At 34.5% G+C, this 21,723-nt stretch overlaps 1 pseudogene; it reads right to left on the bottom strand.

Moving 5' to 3' along the window:
* Window positions 1-250: 250 nt before the first annotated feature.
* Window positions 251-21,723, bottom strand: part of LOC121481390 — an 81,850-nt pseudogene continuing 60,377 nt past the window's right edge.

Genomic DNA, 21,723 nt, shown 5'->3' with positions numbered 1-21,723 from the left:
ACATAACCTACTTTTTAAAACTTTTTTAAAATTTTCTGACAGAATCTTTTCATGTGAAACAAAGATAGAACACATCTCAACTCTACAATCTGCCAGTATGTCTTGTTTTTTACAAGATGTGTGCTAGACCGTAAGACTAAGTAGCAGAGTCTTTGAGAACATTTGGTTGGGAGAAATAGAAGAAGCAGTTTTTAGGTAAGCCTGGGCAAGCCCCAAAGCTGAGATACGTCCTTGAACACTAGAACTGTCCTCATCTCTTCAGGTCCTCACAGATCTTCTTATTCACAACACTCCCACTGGAGTCTTCATATTCTTCCTCAGTGTCAGGCTGCCACCATTCTGATGCCTTCCGTAGTTCCAGGTTGGCCCACAGGGAACAGAACCTTCAACCCATGTCACATTGGCAAAGTGGGCAGTGTTTGGGATGACCAAACTCCTCATGCCATGGGCATGGCCACTCAACACAGTGCCCCTGGAAGGTACGTATAGACCTTGGTAGGTATAATTTCCACAAATCTCACAGTTGTAGTTTAGATCATGAGGCTTATACCTATGCAGTAGGGAATGGGTTTGCCATCCCAGCAAAGGGACAGGTTTTGGGGGTTATCCATGATCTCATCCTCTTCATCTTCACCTTCACTCTCACTGATCTGCTTCAACTTCTACTTCTCTACTTTTCTACTTCTTGCTTTTCCCCTGTCCTGGCCTGTTTGTGATGTACGTTTTCTGAGCTTGCTCTTCTAGGGTCCCATTACACTTCAGGCCTAAAGCGAAGAGTACAGATTTCAATCTGTCCAGACCAAGGGCCAACTCCTCCATAGAAGAGAATGCAGACAGGTCAAGATGGGCTCCAGCATGGATCAGGACACTGCTTGTCTCTTCTGGCCACCCAGGAAAGATAGCATTCTCTCACTTCTCAAACTCATTATGGATCTTTCCAAAAAGTTCAATCTGATCTTGGAGCAGCCTCACTCAATCTGTGTGATCTCAAAGGTAGTCAAGCATCATCTCCAGGTATCTCTTGTATTTGGCATTCATCCCTTCTTTAGAAATGTTAAATAACTGCTCAACGATGTACAGGTGTGTGATATAATCCAGCTTCTCCTGAGGCCTTCAGGTTAATGTATTTAGGGTTAAAAGTCATGGACATGGAGGTAATGACCATAATCTCTTTATCTGTTAACTTCACCAAGTTCCATGTCTCTTCGTTTGGATTCTCTCAAACCTTCAGAAGCTCCTCAAACTCCACTGACATTAGCACACAGATCTCATTTGGGTCTTTCTGGTAGAATTCCTTTATTTGCTTGAGTCTGTTATAAAATTCAGCAAATTCGTTGGGTCTTGAAATGGAATTGAGTTCCTCCTTATTTTTTTTTTATTTTGTATATATGTTTTATTGGAGTTTGATTTGCCTACATATAGTATAACACCTAGTGCTCATTCCATCAAGTGCCCCCCTCAGTGCCTGTCACCCAGTCACCCCATCCCCCCGCCCACGTCCCCTTCCACTACCCTTTGTTCGTTTCTCAGAGTTAGGAGTCTCTCAGCTTGTCTTCCTCTCTAATTTTTCCCACTCATTCTCCTTCCTTTTCTTTATAATCCTTTCACTATTTCTTATATTCCCTGTATGAGTGAAACCATATGATGTTTGTCCTTCTCTGATAGACTTACTTCACTTAGCATAATACCCTCCAGTTCCATCCACCTCGAAGCAAATGGTGGGTATTCGTCCTTTCTAATAGATGAGTAATATCCCGTTGTATATATAGACCACATCTTTATTCATTCATTTGTAGAAGGACATCGAGGCTCCTTCCACAGTTTGGCTATTGTGGACGTTGCTACTATGAACATTGGGGTGCAGGTGTCTCGGTCTTTCACTGCATCTGTATATTTGGGGTAAATCCTCAGTAGTGCAATTGCTGGGTCATAGGGCAGATCTATTTTTAACTCTTTGAGGAACCTCCACATGGTTTTCCAGAGTGGCTGCACCAGTTTTCATTCCCAATCTTGTGCAATGCAAAGAAATGGAGAAAATGGCATGAGAGATAGGAATGTTTGAGGGAACTTTACATGTGATTCTTTTGTATCTCTTCAAATTCCCCTCCACAGATGACTTGGATCACACTACTGAGAAACTTGATGAGGAAAGCACTAGCATTAAAAATTCTACCTACTGAAGACTAGAAATAAGGCAAAAGATGCTGCCATTGATATTCACTCCTTGATTTTTTTAGCATTGATACACTATTGAGACTCCAAGAATCCAAATGGTAGCTTATAATTGCCAGAGATAAATTAGATCTCAGGTTTAAAACACAGAGATTTGTGGCTGTGATTAAAGGATGCTCAGGTGTCAACATCTAAAATAATTAGATAATGCACTTAGGGATCACTTAATTTATACAGCTGAAACTGGATGTCTTTCAAATAGAGATAGTTTTAATTGCCATGAAAATTAATGGTCCATCCTCCAATTTCTAAACATGACTAAGGTCACAGATTCATCATCACCTCTTAAGGAAAAGTTATACAATCTCCAGAAAAGATTTTCCAATCACACTACAAATATACATACCACAAGTCTCAGTCCTAACCTTTCCTCTATGGACCAAAGACTCTTTAATTGAATAACAGGGCTCTAGAGAAAGAGAAAGAAACCAATCTTAGAATTTTTGGACATTGCTCTGTACTGATAATGTTTTCTCAAACACAGGGTGCCGTTCAGTCTGCTGGGTAGGCTTAGGGGTCATGGGAATCAGTTAGGAAATATAATTTATCCCAAGAATGTCTTACAGTGATCTCAGTGCATACAAATTCATCTTACATATATATCTACGGTCAGTGAATGCAGGTTTAGACCAGATATACTTAGAAACTGTCAGAATCATCCAATTTGATGCCTAAATGTTTGAAGGAGATTTATTTTGGGAGGAAAGGCCAAGTACATGGGCCAAGTGTCAGGGAGTTCCAACTCCATAGCAAACTTTAAAACAAAAGCAATATTGCAGGACAATACTGAAGGACAAAGTTTAGTACAACTACTAAAAAGCTAAAAGAAAAAAAATCTAAAAGATTCTTAACATAGCACCTTTTAAGTTGCTTATTTGGGTTTCACAGAACACAATTTGTGTGTGTGTGTGTGTGTGTGTGTGTGTGTATACACTCTGCTCTAAGAAAAAAGGCTTTTTTAATTTTAAAATGATAAAAAATGTTTTTAGAACACTTCATGTAAAATGGAATACATAAACATTTTATTTTAAAACTCCTTTTAGGATTCTCTTTCCAAGAAGCCAAAGAATAAATTATCAAGATTTCAAAACTATAAATATATTCCCAAGAAAGAGTTTTAGTAAGAAAGTAGCATAAAGATAATATATAAAGATGATACAACACAGAATGGTTTAGAGGTTAGTATTTAATATAAAATCTTAGGATTCCACACAGAAAATAATTTTGTTTAAAGTGAAGTATGTATGTTTTTAATATAAAGATATGAATAAAAGACATTTAAAAAGGCACGTCTATTATCCTTATAGGAAGAGAGTAAGTAAAATTTCGTGGAGGAAGTAGGTGTAATTTAAAAATCTTTGGTTAAATAACAAATATCACATATATTAAACAAAATGTTTAAAGCAAATTTAAGGTGGTTCTAGCATTCTCATCGTCTATAGCATGCACAGAGAATAATTTGGAAAGACATTTTTTGAATAGAAAAAAAAATGTTACTCATTACTCTGCAGGAACACTATCACTCATGGAATAAAATCTAAGATAAGCAATAGATACAAGTAATCACTAGGTGAAATACCCTAAGAAATGTGTTATTCCTATCTTTCAGTCATAAGTTTACCATATACACCCAAGGGACAATACTTTCTTGGAGTTCTTTTTTTCTTCTGTGCCCTCTAATAACATTCCCTTATTTGTGTCATGGCTGTGCTAAGGTGTTATGTGTTGTCAAATTTCCATATCATTGAGTAAATATTTCAGTTTGGAATTTTTTATCTGCTGTGATGCTTTGTTAAGAGCTAGAACATCTGGGTATGCCCTTTGTATCAATTCATTTCTTTATATTATTGGATATACATCTGTTATACCCACTTTTCATGGGTTAAATGGGTTTCCCTCAGAATTCATTAAAGTCCTAACCTCCAGTACCTCAAAATATGGCCAACATAATGGTCTTTAAAGTCTTAACATATATATTCAAGTTAAAATGAGGTCATTAGGTTGGGTCCTAATAACTGATATTATATAAAGAGGAATTTTGGATACTGACAAGCACACAGAAGGATATCATGTGAAGATAAAGATGTCAATTGAGATGAAGCTTCTAGAAGCCAAGAATAGTCAAAAGATTGCCAGTGATCTATAAGAAACTAAAGGAGGCACATAAAATAGATTATATCTCACAGTTCTCAGAAAGAACTAATCCTGCCTATACCTTGATCTCAGACTTCTAGCCTCCAGGACAGTGAGAAAACAGATTTCTATTGTTTTGGACACCCAGTTTCTTTTTCTTTTTAATTTTTTTTTTTTATTGGAGTTCAATTTGCCAACATATAGCATAACACCCAGTGCTCATCCCACCATGTGCCCCTCTCAGTGCCCATCACCCAGTCACCCCAACCTCCCACCCACCTCCCTATCCACTACCCCTTGTTTGTTTCCCAGAGTTAGGTGTCTCTCATGTTTTGTGACCCTCACTGATATTTTCACTCATTTTCTCTCCTTCCCCTTTATTCCCTTTCACTAATTTTTATATTCCCCAAATGAATGAGACCATATAATGTTTGTCCTTTTCCGATTGACTTACTTCACTCAGCATAATACCCTCCAGTTCCACCCATGTTGAAGCAAATGGTGGGTATTTGTCATTTCACTGCATCTGTATCTCTGGGGTAAATTTCCAGCAGTGCAATTGCTGGGTCGTAGGGCAGGTCTATTTTTAACTCTTTGAGGAACCTCCACACAGTTTTCCAGAGTGGCTGCACCAGGTCACATTCCCACCAACAGTGCAGGAGGGTTCCCTTTTCTCCGCATCCTCTCCAACATTTGTGGTTTCCTGTCTTGTTAATTTTCTCCATTCCCACTGGTGTGAGGTGGGATCTCATTGTGGTTTTGATTTGTATTTCCCTGATGGCCAGTGATGCAGAGCATTTTCTCATTTTCTCTTTAAAAGATTGAGTTCTCATTTTATTCATTAGATTCTAGACAGACTGGTAAAATTTCTCTAAAAGCGTAAAATGGAAGTAGTTCCAGAATTGCAAGTAGACAAAAGAATATAAAGCAAAAGAAAAATATAGAAAAAAAATGAAGATTTAACATTAAGTGCCTTGTAGAGTTACAGTAGAAAATGTCTAAATTGTATGGAATAAAGGTGTGCTATGATAGGGAAGCATGAATCATAATGTTGGAACCAGAATAGCTCTGCATGCTTTACTTATTCAAGTTAAAACCATGAAATGAAGAACTACCAAGTTTCAAGAGCTGGAAACATTCAAGGAAGACATGGGGCGCTTAGTATAAACTTCAAAAAGTACCTGACTTGGGAGAGAAATAAAAAGGCCTTAGAATTAAACATATCCTACTTGATCAAAATAACATAACATAAAACATAACATGCAAATAAAATAAAATCTGCTTATAAACAAACTTTGAAAGAGTAAAGCTTATCCATAAATTTAAAAAAAATCACTTAACAAAAGTCAATACTCTAAAGAAAGACAATAAAAAAAAATAAATAAATAAAGAAAGACAATAAATTTCAAGCTGATCAATATAAGCCTATGCATACCATTTATTAATTTGGATACAAAGATACAAAGCACATTACTTAGGATGCTGAGATTGTGAGACTGTAGAAAAGAATAATACTAACGTATATCCTAAATTAAAAGGGTAGAAAAAGTTATGCCATGCAGACACTGATTATACAAAATCAAAAATGTCTATGTTAATATACTTCAAATAGAATTCATAATGAAGAATGTTACAATGCACCTAAAAGGGATATTTCATAACAACAAAGGTATCAATTAAGTTAATAAAAGTATTATACAGCACCAAATATATATACTTTTAATAAAAGGGTTTGAAAATACAAGAAGCTACAACTGAAAGAGAAATAGAAAAATGCAAAATATATTCAGAGACTTCTATAATTCTCTCTTAGATAATGACAGTGTTTAGTACACAAAAAGGCTATAAAAGACATTAACATGACCTTATTGACATGGACTCAGCAGTAGCAGAAAAAACATTCCTTTTAATTTCACAAGTGAATTGACCATGATAGGCCAGATGCTCTTTCATAAAATATACAATGATTAAATTCTTTATAGATTATCCTCTGAGCAAAAGAGATCCTATTAAAAATCCATAAAAAAATAGTATCTGAAAAATACCTAAATTTTGTAAATTAACGTACTCTTAAAAGCTAATGGACCAAAGGAAAAACTACAAGTGAAATTAGAAAATATTTTAAATTGAATGATAAGGAAGACACAACATCTTAATTTTGGGGGGATGTGTGTATTGATAGGAAAGGAAAGAAGGAAAGGAAAGGAAAGGAAAGGAAAGGAAAGGAAAGGAAAGGAAAGGAAAGGAAAGGAAAGGAAAGGAAAGGAAAGTCGTATCTTTAAATGTTATAATGGAGAAAAGAAAAATATAAAATATAGGATTCCCCCTTAAGAAATCAGAAAATCACAGAAAATTAAATGACAAATAAGTAATAATAAAACAGACAATGACAAGACAAAAACAAAAAAGTCAATGAAACAAAAATTTGTGTTTAAAAGATCAGTAATTTGGTAAACATTTAATTAGACTATAAAAGAAAAATAGATAATGCAAATTACTAAAATTAAAAGTGAAAGAGATCATTACAGAGTCAACAGAGAGTAAAAGAATGAAAAGGAACATTATTTTTTCTTAATCATGATAAGAGTACTCTTTTTTTTTTTAAATTTAATTAATTTATTTATTTATCCATGAGAGACACAGAGAGAGAGAGAGAGGCACAGGCAGAAGGAGAAGCAGGCTCCATGCAGGGAGCCCCATGAGGGACTCGATCCCAGGTCTCCAGGATCACGGCCTGGGCTGCCCTGAGAAGTACACTCTTTAATCCCCATCCCCTATTTCCCAGATCCCCCCACCAACCTCCCCTCTGGTAACCATCAGTTTGTTCTCTATAGTTAAGAGTCTGTTCCTTGGTTTGTCTCTCTCTTCTTTCTACTTTGCCCCTGTTTTGTTGTTGTTTTTTAAATTCCACATATGAGTGGAATCATATGGTCTTTGTCTTTCTCTTACTGACTTATTTTGGTTAGCATTGTTCTCTAGCTCTATGCACATTTTTGGAAATGGCAAGATTTCATTTTTTTTCCTATGGCTGAATGATATTCCATTGTACACACGTACCACATCTTTATCCACTTATCCTTCGATGGACACTTGAACTGCTTCCATAATTTGGCTATTATATATAATGATGCCATAAAATGGGGGTGCATGTATCTCTTTGAATAACTATTTTTGTATTTTTTGGGTAAATAGCCAATAGTACAAATTACTCAGTCATAGGGGAGTTCTATTTTTAACTTTTTGAAAAACTCCATCCTGTTTTCCAAAGTGGCTGCACCAATTTGTATTCCCACCAACAGTGCAAGACCGTTCCTTTGTCTCCACACCTCCACCAACACTTGCTGTTTCTTGCTGTTTTTTATTTTTTTATTATTTTTATTTCAGTCATTCTGACAGGTGTAAGGTGATAAGTCACTATAGCTTCGATTTGCATTTCCCCGATGATCAGTGTTGTTGAGCATCTTTTCATGTGTCTGATGGCCATCTGTATGTCTTCTTTGGAGCAATGTCTATTCATGTCTTCTGCCTATTTTTATTTTATTTCAATTAATTGACCTATGGTGAATTATCAGTTTCAGAGGTGGAGTCTAGTGATTCTTCAATTGGATGTTACACCCAGTGCTCATTATATCAAATGTCCACCATCTAATTACCCCTTCCCCTCACCCACCTACCCTCCAGCAACCCTCAGCTTGTTTCCCACAGTTATAAGTCTCTTATAGTTTGTCTTGCTCTCTGATTTCATCTTATTTTCCCCTACCTTCCCCTATGACAATCTATTTTGTTTCTTAAATTCCACATATGAGTGAAATCATATATTATCTTTCTCCGACTGACTTATTTTGGTTAGCATAGTCCCCTCTAGTTCCATCTACATTGATGAAACTGGTAAGACTTCATTTTTTAGTGGCTGATTAGTATTGTTTGCATTCTGCGCACTTTTAATTGGGTTATTTATTTTTTTAGGCATTGACTTGTATCAGTTCTTCATATATCTTGGATACTAACCCTTTACCAGATATGTCACTTGCAAATATCTTCTCCCATTCCACAGGTTGACTTTCAGTTTTGTTGATTGTTTCCTTCACTGTGTAGAGGCTTTTATTTTGATGTAGTCCCAATAGTTTATTTTTGCCTTTTTCCTCTTACTTCTGGAGACATATTAATAAGTTGTTACAGCCGAGGTTAAAGAGGCTGCTGCCTGTTTTCTTCTTTAGGACTTTGATGGCTTCCTGTCTCACATTAAGTCTTTAACCCATTTTGAGTTTATTTTTGTCAATGGTGAAAGAAAGTTGGTCCAGTTTCATACTTTTGCATGTTTCAACACGATTTGTTGAAAACATTGTCTTTTTCCGTTGGATATGTTTTCTTGCTTTGTCGAGGATTAGTTAACCATATGGGTCCATTTCTGGGGTTTCTGTTATATCCCACTGATCTATGTGTCTATTTTTATGGCAGTACCATAATGTCTTAATTACCATTTTTTAAATATAACTTGAAATCTGGAATTGTGATGCCTCCAGTTTTGTTTTTCTTTTTTTTTTTTTTAAGATTTATTTATTTATTTGGGAAAGGGGAGGCAGAGACAGAGAGAGAGAGAGAAAGAATCTCAAGAAGACTCCTCGATAAACAGACAACCAGACATGGGATTTGATCCCATACCCCTGAGATCATGACCTGAGCTGAAATCAAGAGTCATGTGTTTAACCAGCTGAGCCACCCTGGCACCTGTCGTTTTTTTTGTTTTTTGTTTTGTTTTGTTTTGTTTTGTTTTGTTTTCAAAATTGCTTTAACTATTCAAGGTCTTTTGTGCACACATACAATTTTGAAGATTGCTCTAGTTCTGTGAAAAATACTTTCGGTATTTTGATAAGGATTGCATTATATCTATAGATTGCTTTGGGTAGTGTAGGCATTTTAAATATATCTGTTCTTCCAACCTATGAGCATGAAATGCCTTTCAATTTCTTTGCATCATCGTGATTTCTTTCATCAGTGTTTTAATATTTTCAGAAGATGAAAGGAACATTAAAAAACAAATGTTTGCCAGGGACTAACAGCTTCAATAAAGTGGGTATTTATTTTGAAATACAGAAAATATTCAAACTGACATAAGAAGTAGAAATATGAAAAGCCATGATTAAAGATATTGAAGTGTTTTTAAGCAAACAAAAGAAAGCTTGTGTTAGATTATAAAAGAAAACTTCTTTTATGTGGGAGGATTATGGAATGATCATTTAAGAAAGTAACCATAATGATGAGGAAGGGGAAAAAGGCAGTAAGTGTAAAAAAAAGTGCCTAAGTAGAAAAAAATCTTTCTTGACTTTGAGGAATTGAAAGAACATCAGTGATTTTGGATCGCAATGAGTAAGAGGCCCTAAGAAGTAGGAAGTGATTTCTAGAGGTCGATAGGTATTATAATACTCATGGATTAAAAAATACATTTAATAAGCTGCTCTGTGTCTTTAGTAAATTATTTAATACAAGTTATAAATAGAGTATCAAAGTATAATAATATGGACCTTCATGTCTTTTTTCTTTTCTTTTTTTTTAAGATTTTATTTATTTATTCATGAGAGACACAGAGACAGAGGCAGAGGCACAGGCAGAGGGAGAAGTAGGCTACTGGGATGAGCCCCATGTGGGACTCGATCCCAGGACCCCAGGATCACACCCTGAGCAGAAGACAAATGCTCAAACACTAAGCCTCCCAGGCGTCCCTTCATGTGTTTTTTCAAAAGTCATCTTCTCATTAAATGCCATTCCTGTTACTATCCTATATGATAATATTTTATTCCCTCAAGCCCTGAAGTTTGAAACCTCCTATATTCATCCTTCTTAGCCAATTTTTTTTCTCCTTTATATATTAATATTTTTTTTCTTATCTTTCTTCCCTACTGAAATACAAACCTCATGAAGACAGTTTTTTAGGACTTCCTCATTTGCTGTTGTATTCTCAGTACTTAGAGACGTTGCTAGCACATAATAAGCTCTCAATATTTTTTTTTAATGAATGAATGATTAACAGCCAAAACAGTGAATGATCAGCAAATTCAAATGCAAAATTTGTGAATGTCATTCCCAAAAAAGCATACATGACTTCTTTTCAACAGAAAGAAAGAAGAATGCAGACCATCCATGAAATGAAAATCTATTTCTCCATGGGTTGTTATGTATGAAAATTTAATAATGACCAGTGTATCTTCAACAATTTTAAGCAAGAAGAATATATTTCACGCATCTCTTCCCAAGGCATCTGAATGGGATAAACTGCTTCATTGCAGGTGCATAGAGATCATGGTCACTTCTTTAGTACCAATCCCAATAGTGCACATTATTCAATGCCAATATGAATGGAGGTCAGATTTCTGTAGGTAAGTAATTCTACTTTGAACACTTGTGATGCACATAAGTAACACTGTCAAGAACATGTCAAGCCCATACAACAAAATAAATGAAGAAGGCATGTAAATGTGAAAATGAGAACAACAATCCCCCTCTTCACTTTTGGCTGACATAATATCTTGTGACCTGTATAACCAAAGACACATAGGATGTCACTAAGTTTATTATCTATCCACCTGAAGTATGTAATCTTGACAGTTAGACAACTGTGTATTAAAATCTGTTACATCGAAAGGCGAATGAAGTCTTAAGTACATGCTAGTGTGTTTAATGCCTGTGCATACAAATAATTATCACACTAGCAATATTGATAAATATAAAACATTGGAGTCAGATGGATCCTGACTTAAGTATCAGTGTTATCACTTACTACTTTCCAAGCTTTCCTAATTTACTAAATATATCTAAGCTGTGTTCCCTGATAGCCAAAATCCCACAATTCCAATAAGATATTTATGAACGGTGATATAATGTGTATACGATGTCAACAGAGCTTATTATCATCATACGCTAATTGGTTCTTCTCTATTAGGCATCCGTATTCCAGGCACTGAATTGAAAGAAAATACTTGAAAATGCTTTCTCAGGAAATGACATGGTAAACATCTCCCGTGTGTTAAAGCCCCCAGCACGACTGCAATCATAACATAAAATGCTTAAATATTGATTTTAGGATAATACAACATTTAAAAAGTACCTGGGATGATTTCTATTTTTAAAGTTTATTTATGTATGTATTTATTAGAGAGAGAACATGGGGAGGGGAAAAGGGAGAAGGACAGGGAAATTAAAGCAGACTGAGTGCAGAGCCCAGTGAGGGGCTTGATCTCATGACCCTGAGATCAGACCTGAGCTGAAATTAGGAGTTGGATGCTTAACCAACTGTGCCACCCAGGCACCTCAAGGATGATCTTATTAATAGGGTTGGGTCACAAGTTCTTTTTATCCTAATGCTTTTGCATTGAAGCACTTGATAACTACAGTGATCCAAAATTATTCCAAATGGGGTACTATTAACAAAGCAATCACCTTAAATATCTCTTGTCTATGCTACTCACGAAGAAGGAAGAACGACTTTTCTATATTTCTGACAAAAACTCTGTTCTTAACTAAAAGTCACTTTATATCATGTGTTTCCTATAAAAGCTCATGCCATTTTTCAGAAAACAAAAAAAAGCTGCTTAGGGCTGTCCCAAAAGTTGTAGCTTGTCTATGTGAGATGATGACTAATTTGTTATTTAGAAAATAATCCCAGAAACAAATGCACCGATTGCTTTTAGGTAACATCCCCCCACCAAAATTACCACCTTTGGAGATGTAAAATTTTAGGTTAATAAATAGCTATCTGTACTGTAAGGTACATGTATTGCAATAAGAATACTGTAGTATTTTAAATTTTGCTTTATATGTAAATAAAAGATAAGAACTCTTATGAGTGAGGAAAACTATTTTTACCTATAATTAAAGCCAAGGCTATAATAGGCAATTAGACCTCACTCTGCAAATGTACTTGCGAATCATAAAGATATATTTTATGTGGAGTATCATTTGTAATGAGAATTGTGGTAATTACCTCATATTTTTCCATCTTATATAAATGATCTTAGAGTAATTATCTAATAGAACTCTTTTCTTCCTGGGAGGTATTTGCCAAAATGTTATTTCTATAGGTAAATGTAGCATTTCAGAAGAGTATAGAATAAATCATAGAGGATGATAGAGCAAATTGAAGATTTAGGGGACTACAATAAATAAACCACAGATGCTATTATAATATTTCATACATCATTGTATTATTTATTCATTCATTAAATACATATTTTGGCAAGGTAGGCATTCACTACTGTCAGAGATGCATAAAAATATAACCACTTTTATTTTAAAGGGAGGAAAAATCTCCAATAAATATAACCCATTTTCCTCAGAGAATAATATACTTACGTTAAGTAATTTCAAAAAATAAATGGAATAAAATACTGCAACAAGTGGACTGAAAATATTCTTTAAAGTATTTTAACATTTAAAATATGAATTTCCACAATTTTCTACCAGTGTGGAATGAAACTTCAGTTGGTTTTTCCACTTGTGTGATTCTCAAGGTTAGAGGTATTTTTTCCAGTGGATTTCAGTAATTAGATTTTATTCATTAGAGTCTTTTGTTAGTTAACATGAACATGTTTTTATTCTCTTTTTAGAATTTTTGGCAGCTTACTTTAGTAGGACTACTCATCATGACAAAAGCATAAATGTCAGCTCTGCAGCTTGTTGCTAGGGTTAGCTTCAACAAGAATGTCAGAAGAAGTGACAAGGCATAAAGTGATTCAGAGTGATGACATTCCTGTTGATAATAGATTGGCTTCCATTGCTGCAGCAGCTTTAATCTCTGAAACCTCTCATTTCTTAAAAAAAGAAAAAAAAAGAAAAGAAAAGAAAATAATAAAAGAAAAGAAAATAATAAAAAAGGAGAGACAGAGAACTCCATTACTCAGTGGTGGGAAATTTCAATCTTTCTACCAAACGTTGTCAGAATTATCTTCAGATGATTTAAAAGGTCACACTCACTTTATTTGTTGGATTATTTTTTGCAGTGTAAGTATGAACAGAGATTAACTATCATGTATAGATTTGGGAACCACGCCATCTTTTATTTCTGAATATAATCTGTAGTGTGTAAATAGTAACTATTCATGAGTAGTATGGCATTCTAAACCAAAATGTCATGGAGACAGAAGAGGAACATTTTTTTTGAATATGCCGCGGATTATTTAGACATCATAGTGTTGGCTTTCTTGTGCATGGTGAGAACAACTCAGCACTACCCATTTGCATATAAACATCTCTTCATTGATTTTTATGATAAAGTTTAAAAGAAGGTAAAGATTGTCACTTAAGTTTGTAGAAATTTCCTTTTCAAGTTTATCTACATAATTGTAATTTAATTGATTTAAATTAAAAAACTTAATATTGACTAGTTCTTTCAAATTCTAAAATTAGAGTCATTCTTTGTAACTTATTATGCTAAAATATTTTTCCATGGATTTAGCAATTAAAGAATTACTTAAGCCTCTAATAAAATATGTTTCATAGCTGGTTCTACTATATTTTACATGTTTTGACATTTTCATATCTGTATTATGTTTATGAGAGTTTAGAACATGATTTAGAGATATAAAAATCTAAGAAATATTTACAGTAAATGGACTGTAATATGTCAACTAGATCAATATATCAATACTATATCAACAGAAGAAATGAGATTTAAAACCTAAAATTATTTGAAATTACATGGAAATACCTATACTAGTAAACAAGACAGAGTCTGTGCTTCTAGGACTTACTGTTAATAGATAGCAAATATTACTCTGATCTTAAGATAAACTCTTAATGATTATGACACTCAAAAATAAGATGAAACTCAGGAACTAGAAAACCATATTACATAACTTATTTATATTTGTCTATCTCTTTATCTTTGTACTCAGTCTTAGATGAATATCTATCATACAAAGGTGATCTCATCTATTCCCTAAGAACAATAAACCCAAACTCTCATTAGGCAACATATCCAAACCAGTGTGATGTCCAAACTCTCCCCATAAGGTCTAAATTTGGCAGTTGAACTCCACACATTGAGAAAAGGACAAAAATAAAATTTTGGCTAATATACAACTCATAGAAGTATACTTAGAAGTATACCTAGAAAAAAATACATATTTTATTTATTTTTTCATGAGAGACACAGAGAAAGAGAGAGGCAGAGACACAGTCAGAGGGAGAAGCAGGCTCCGCACAGGGAGCCCAATGCAGTACTCAATCCAGGAACTCTGGGATCACACCCTGAGCTAAAGGCAGATTCTCAACCACTGAGCTACTCAGGTGTCCCTATAGTTTACATATTTGTGTTAGCCAGGAGACTGCAGTTGGCATTTACTAGACTTTATCTACCACTTTGCACATAGCCAGCATGTAAGCTTGTCTAGTTTTTTTGCCTGGTAAGTTGACCCAAACCTCCATTTTGAAGGATCTGAGGCTTCAGTGATCCTTGATTTATCGAGCTGCTGTGTATTCCCTCTAAACTCGGTCATGGAAGTACTAAGAGGTATTCCAGTGAGTTCTACAGGTTCCAAATATTCCACCAAATATCTCACCCTGGGCTAATTTTGTAGCAGAAAACTAACACTGTAGATCAATTTTATGGTTCAGTGGATTAAAGGTCACTTTATTCATGATGTCAGTTCAGGTCTCATAGTCAGGCTATATCACAGTCGTATGTTCAGTTTCTCTCTGGACTGAGGAAAAACACAAGAGATGCCTTTCAAAAAAAGAATAGTTTTCACTAATGAAGTGCATTATTTGGCTGCAAAATCTGCAGAATCTGTGCTAAAAAATATTGTAGTGGACCTAACCAAAGATCCATGAGCCATCCTTTATATATGATTGGCAGTGAGACCACCATTGTAACTGTTGGCTTATGAGGCATGATTTTCAGGAAACTTTGATTTCAGTTGAACTTCCTACAGAGCCTTACTTTTCTCCTTGACTCCACTCAAAAACTTTCAGCTAAACGAGTTAGTGGATAATGAGTTGGAGTAGGAAGCCCATTGTGGTTTATGTTGCCTCTAAAATCTGAAGAGACCAAAGATGAAATGTTCCACTTTCTCAGTGTTATGCAGTACAAATGCTACTCAATTTAGAGGGCGTTTCCCTACACATTCAAAACTGGTGGGCCCCTAGAAACTTTGATAATTTTCATTTTGTTTGTCTTTTACCCCTAGCATGCAGCGGTTTCACTAGAGTATCTGATTAGTAGCTACTTTCTGCTTACCAGATCCCGTCATTTTGATTTACCAAGAGGGGAACAGCATGACTTTTGCAGAATATTCAGATAATTGATTTCCCTATGACTCTTTTAAGACAGACAGCATGAGAGTTGCTACAGCCCTGAGATAAGACAGGCCAAGGTACTTACTGTTATTCCTCCCCATGAAAGTGAAGTGCTTCTCCGTATCCCTGCTAATTGCTTTGGGGAAAAAAAAACCATAATTTTCACTGCTTTACAGGGAGTGAATTGTGAGTTGATCTAGTAAAAGTACAATATGTGAAGCAGCAACTAGGTTTAAGTTTTAAGTAACAAGCAATCGATGTGGTTTTTGCACCAGCCAAACATGTCAGTCAAGTGGAAAATTTGAGAGAAATCACCACTTTTTTTATCTTGTGTGTCTTAGATATTGATGCTAATTTCTGAAATTCCTCCAGGAGTAAAGTGTTACTTATAGTTTCTTTAAAAAGAGAAGTTTGGAGATCTTCAACTTAACTCTTTCCTTTCTTTCATAGCATCTTTATTTTCGGGGAGCCAAATGCAGGCATTCTGTGGTTTACTAACTAGATCTATTCAAATCATATAATTTCTTTGTGAGAATTACTGTACTACAGAACCTGGACAAAGCTTTACTTATCATTCAGTGTTCACGAATATTCACTCGCACCAATGATGCCCACATAGTATTATTTCTGATACTTAGGCATTAGAATCTACTCAGTGTTAGCATCAATTTATTCCTGATAATTTTAGGTCACCAGAGTGGCTGTTCTGATATATAGCTCCAGGTCTCTTTGTGGGATGCTTGGAGGAAGATCTACTGGATATATGTGTGGTGGTGTGGTGGTTCTTGACTAGAGGTGGATCAGTTACTGGTTTTATATAGGAACTAGTTTAGCAACTATGACTTCCTATTACGGGAATTCAAATCAAGCATCCATGCACAATCCACATTTTATTTTAATAAAGTCTTATTTCAAAATAAGATTTTATTTTACTGCCATCTACTCATTTTTAAAGGTGTTGATGGCCATTAACAGCTACAGATTTTTGGATGTCAAACCAAAAATTACCATCCCATCCATGCTTCTGATTAAGTCATTTCACCTACATTGTCTCTGATATTTAATCACAGTGACTTGACCTCTGTCACTCCAGAATGCCACTATTACAGTTGAAGATGGACCCTCATTTCAAAAGTGAGATTTCTTTTTCTTATTCACAATCTAAGGAGCTTTCCAGGAATGCTCATGCTCCTATCACTAATACATTTTTCAATGTCTTGGAGAAAGGACTATCCTAAGAGTCCCTTCTGTCAATACCTATTGGTGGAAGGTAGGTGAGCTTTACATAATAAATCCAAAACATGATTTGTGACTTCACATTTTTTTTCTCCACAATAAACCAAGTGAACTCAGGAATCTTAACATAATTTGATGTAGATAATGAGACTGTGAAACCTAGGCTACATGTATCGAATCAAGCAAAGTGCTAAGGCTACTTCCAGCTGCCAAAAATAGTACATTAAAGCCCTAAATATGATGAGCTGTCTGCATATAGATAATTTCAGCCAAATTCATCCTTATCCTCCAGCTTAATACTCCTCAATTCATTCCCATCTAAACTCATAAGATGCTTGCTGTTAAAACTTGCAAGATCTTTCAATTCCTTTGGTGTGTAAGCCATGTTTTTCTGCTCAAGTTTTTATAATCCTCCTCTTGGGATCAGACTTACTTTATGGGCTTGGAGGCCATAAGAGAAGAGTGATTTGTGTTTTCAAAGGTCCTCAATTCATCTAAATCTACATTAATATCCTCAAACCAAGTCTGAGCTACTTCATCTTACTCTACTAATGCCACAACCTTGGCTTAAGAAATTTGGCAAGCTTACATATTAAACTTGATTTATGACTTCAGCATTGACTACAATCGTAGTGGGGCCTGATGCTCAGATATTCTCCTAGTCTATTCCAGAAGCTATAAGAAAATACCATAGATTGGATCAATTGGGAAATAAATAAAAGAAATTTATTTCTCACAGTTTTGAGAGATGGAAGTCTAAGTTTAGAGGGCCAGCATGATCAGATGAGGGCCTTTTTTAGATCAGTCTTTTGGTCATATTCTATTGTGGCAGAGGGAATGAAATACCTGTCTAGGGCATTAATCTCATGCATGAGGGCTCTAACCTCATAACCTAATAACACCCAAGAGGTTTCATCTCCTAATAGCATCACCTTGGGTATTAATTTTTCAATACATGGATTTTGGTAAGAAACAAATAGCCTATTAGCAGATATAGATGTCCTGAACTTATAGAGAACAAGATATTGTCTTAATATCTCCACAAAGTCCTCTCTGTCTCTGTTCATTCTTTTAGCTGAGAAGTCAAAGCCCTTCACTTATCATTTTATTTCTTCAAGCTCTCCAATGTCTTCAGAAACAGCCAGACCATTCTATAAAATTGTAGCCACAATTTGTACTATACAGTTATATGCAGCTGATATTGAGATTGACTTGATGTCCCTAATTCTCACTTTCCATTTACATGTAAAAGTTCAATAAAATGTATATCCTTTTCTTCTGTTAATGTTTTATGTCAAATTAATCCTCAGTCCCAGCCAGAGATCCTTAAAAAGATATTAGAAAATTTCTCACTTCCCTACAGGGGCTTGTGTAATTAAGTGTGGGCCAAAAACATTCCTTTAATACACAGTAGGTTAGCAAAGGAGAGCAAACAAGTCAAGGACTGACGTAGTTTTGTTTATTTTGTTAAAATATTTAGTTAGTTAGTTTAGAGAGGGAGAGAGAGTGCTGGAATGAGGAGCAGAGAGAAAAGAAAAGAGATACCTAAGCAGACTGAGCACAAACTCCAATGCAGGGCTCCATCTCACAATCCTGAGACATGAACTGAGCCAAAACCAAGAGTTGGATGTTCAATGAACTTTGACACCCATGCACCCCAGACACATCTGGTTTTAAAGAAAAATATCAGAAAATATTTTTATGGATTAAAAATAACTTGGCACTTAAATATTTTTTTTGTAAATTGGGGTAAAAGAAAAATAACAATAATTTTAAAAATGTTTAAATTGTAAATTCGTATTAAATTCTACAAAATAAACATTAAGCTAAGGCTTCACTCAAATTTTGTTTTTAACCTTTGAGTCATTCTATTTATGATAAGAAATTTTGACCATTAGTTAATTTCACAGAAATCTTATTTTAACTATAACTCATGTCAGCCTTTGAATTTTTTTTTTCTGTTAAAGTAAATGTAGTATTACACTTCTAACCAAGATGGAGTAACATCCATTGTTGACTTATTTTTATTTTGGGACTATAACAATAATAACCATGCAAGTAAATACTGCTTTTATTTATATTTATTTGGACTTAATAGAATAATTTCCATATTCATTCATATTGTATTCTATCATTCCTGCTTGTTGTCAAAAATATCAGGACATATTTATATGAACTTTGGACATAAATTACCTCAAAAACCAAGACACTAATTATTTATTTGAATTCTCTTCTCATTTTCAAATTTTCATACATTGCTATGCCTTTTTCCATTTATAGTTTATGTGCTTCTAATTACAGAATAAGTCAGTGAAGAAAAAACTTCTATTTGTGTTTCTGAAATACATCTTATACATAAAATGAAGGTCAATGCAAATTCAACAAAAAAGCTCTGAGTATCTTTTAGGTTAAAATTTTTGCTTTTGTCTCTTCACCAAGAAAAACATGCTTTAAAATAAGATCTAATGAATTACTTGCTAAAATGGATAGGGTATTATCGAGAAAAATAGTTAACTATTAAATTTAAAAGTGCACAGTCTAACCCACATAAGGCTAAAATTCACATGGAAAATATATATCTAGGCAATTGTGCCAAGTCTCATGAATAGAAACAAAACATGTTTTTTTTTTAATGACAGAAGCACATGGTGCCACTTATTTATAAATAAATATAAGAAAAACATTCTTGTGATATAATGTTCTCTAAATAAAATAGGTTTAATATTTTATTTTATTAAGTAAGAAGCTCTTTGTTCTAATTTGTTACAAAAGTTTTTGTATCCAATTGATGAAAAATTTAGTATCGTGATTATTATGTGGCAGCTTCCCACTTCAGAAAATTTATTCTGTTGTATTTAGTTATATTTATTTTCAGAAGTAGTTGCAGAAAAATTATTAAATGTATGTATGGACCCCCATGATATTTTATACTGACTGAAAGACTATTATTTGAACATGTTTTTTTCATGATGCATGAATTTACAAGAATAAAATCTGTGGCTGAGCAAATGTAGGCATAAGAATTGTATGTATAAAAAGAAGCACTCCATAAACAATTTAGATGCACATGTGTTAACTGGCATATTGAAACTGAGAAACCAAACCTAAATGCCTAATAAAGAGTAGACAGTGTAGAAATAAGCTGAACCACACAATAGAAGTCTAGAAGATTAAAGTAATTTCTGGACCTAAATCCATTTGAAGGCAGGTGTACAGGTGTTATCTCAAAACATGGTTTGCATGACTTCTGGCTGAAAGTCTGCCAATAAAACAATTACAGCCTCTTCCCCTACCTGCTATAGTTCTGAAGTTTCACTCTCTGCAGTTCTTGCAAACAGAAATAAATTGGGTAAAGGGTATTGAAACTCAGTGAAGACTGACTGGAGTGCTGTGTAAAAAAAAAAACAAAGATTATGTGAAATTCTATGATCAGTTGACCCAATTTCTTTCACTTGGCTATCAGGAAACACAGAATCAGTCTTTTACCTGGTTTCCTCATACTCTAGCTTCATCTCTACCTCTACCACTACCAGCAAAAAAGATGAAGATCCCTCTCTGGTCCAATATACTGACTACTGGGACTCTCAAAATTAAACAGCTGAATGTCTGCCCAGCATGGTAATGTATTAAGCTCTCTGGTCACTAAGTCCCACCTCTGCTCACAAATCTTCAGCACCTTTGAGTGTCTCACTCTTAAATATGAAAGAAAAAGTAAACCAGTTATTGAAGAAATCAAACAAACCAGTTATTTGAAGAAATCCTGATGTGAAAAACAAAATATGCATCAATTAGCCAACAAACAAAAACTAAAACTAAAAATTAAAAAAAAAATAAAAGGAAACAAAAAATTCAATATAGTACACATAGTAGGAAAAACATCCCATGAAAATCTGACAACTGACATCCTAAAAAAAGCTAAGTAAAAGAAGATATTACTTTCATGAAAAACAGAACAGTCTGCTATAAAAATGAAGATTTAGAGAGTATAAAAAGATTTCAAGGTATACTTTTCAGAAAGCAGAGCACAGGAGAATATAGTTAGAAAATAAAACAGAAAAAGATAGCAATTTTAGAAAATTTACTTTTTAAAAAAATCCAAAATTTTAGACTAGAGGAAATGGAGGGTGGAAATGGTCAAAGAACTAATATAAGAATATTTTTCAGAACTGAAGGTCATAGGTATGCAGATAGAAAAAACCTGGACAAAGAAAAATAGATTAAAAAGAGGTCCACACTAACACATATCATAGCCTCCTGTTTTTGTTTTTTAAAAACACAAATTAAAATTCTAAACCTTTTGATAAGGGGTTTGTAGGGAAAGGGTTCACACAGAAAGGATCAAGAGTGACATAGGATCTATCAATAGTAGTCCTAGACGTCTAGGGAACCTTTGTAATTCACAGAGAAAATGCTTTCAGATCTAGACCCAACAAATGTTTTGTATCCAACAAATTATCATTTGAGAGGGAAAGGAAATCAAAAACATTTCAGAAGGACTTCCTCAAAATATTTACTTTCCTAATTATTGTTAGTAACTACATCAAATAAAACAAATGGCATAAATAAGAGGGGACATGGGAGGAGAAAAAGAGAAGTTGACCTTGAAAGAGAAGGATGGGAATTCCCAAGGGCAAGTGAAGGTCTGTATTAAAGTGGAAAGTAGATTTCAAGTACAAATCATGACGACGGTAGGAGGTTTGAGAAATGCACAGTATATGCTGATTAAGAAAAACCAGTAAGTTATTCTGTGCTTGTTAATTGATTGAAGTGTATTTACAATTTGATTTTAGAATTTGAGTTTGAGCAATCTTGGGGTGGAGGCTTTTGGGTTTT

The sequence above is a fragment of the Vulpes lagopus genome, chromosome 23, assembly GCF_018345385.1.
Source record: "Vulpes lagopus strain Blue_001 chromosome 23, ASM1834538v1, whole genome shotgun sequence".
Taxonomy (NCBI): Eukaryota; Metazoa; Chordata; class Mammalia; order Carnivora; family Canidae; genus Vulpes; species Vulpes lagopus.
Note: the sequence above shows the minus strand (reverse complement) of the source record. Positions and strands in the feature narration are given on the sequence as shown.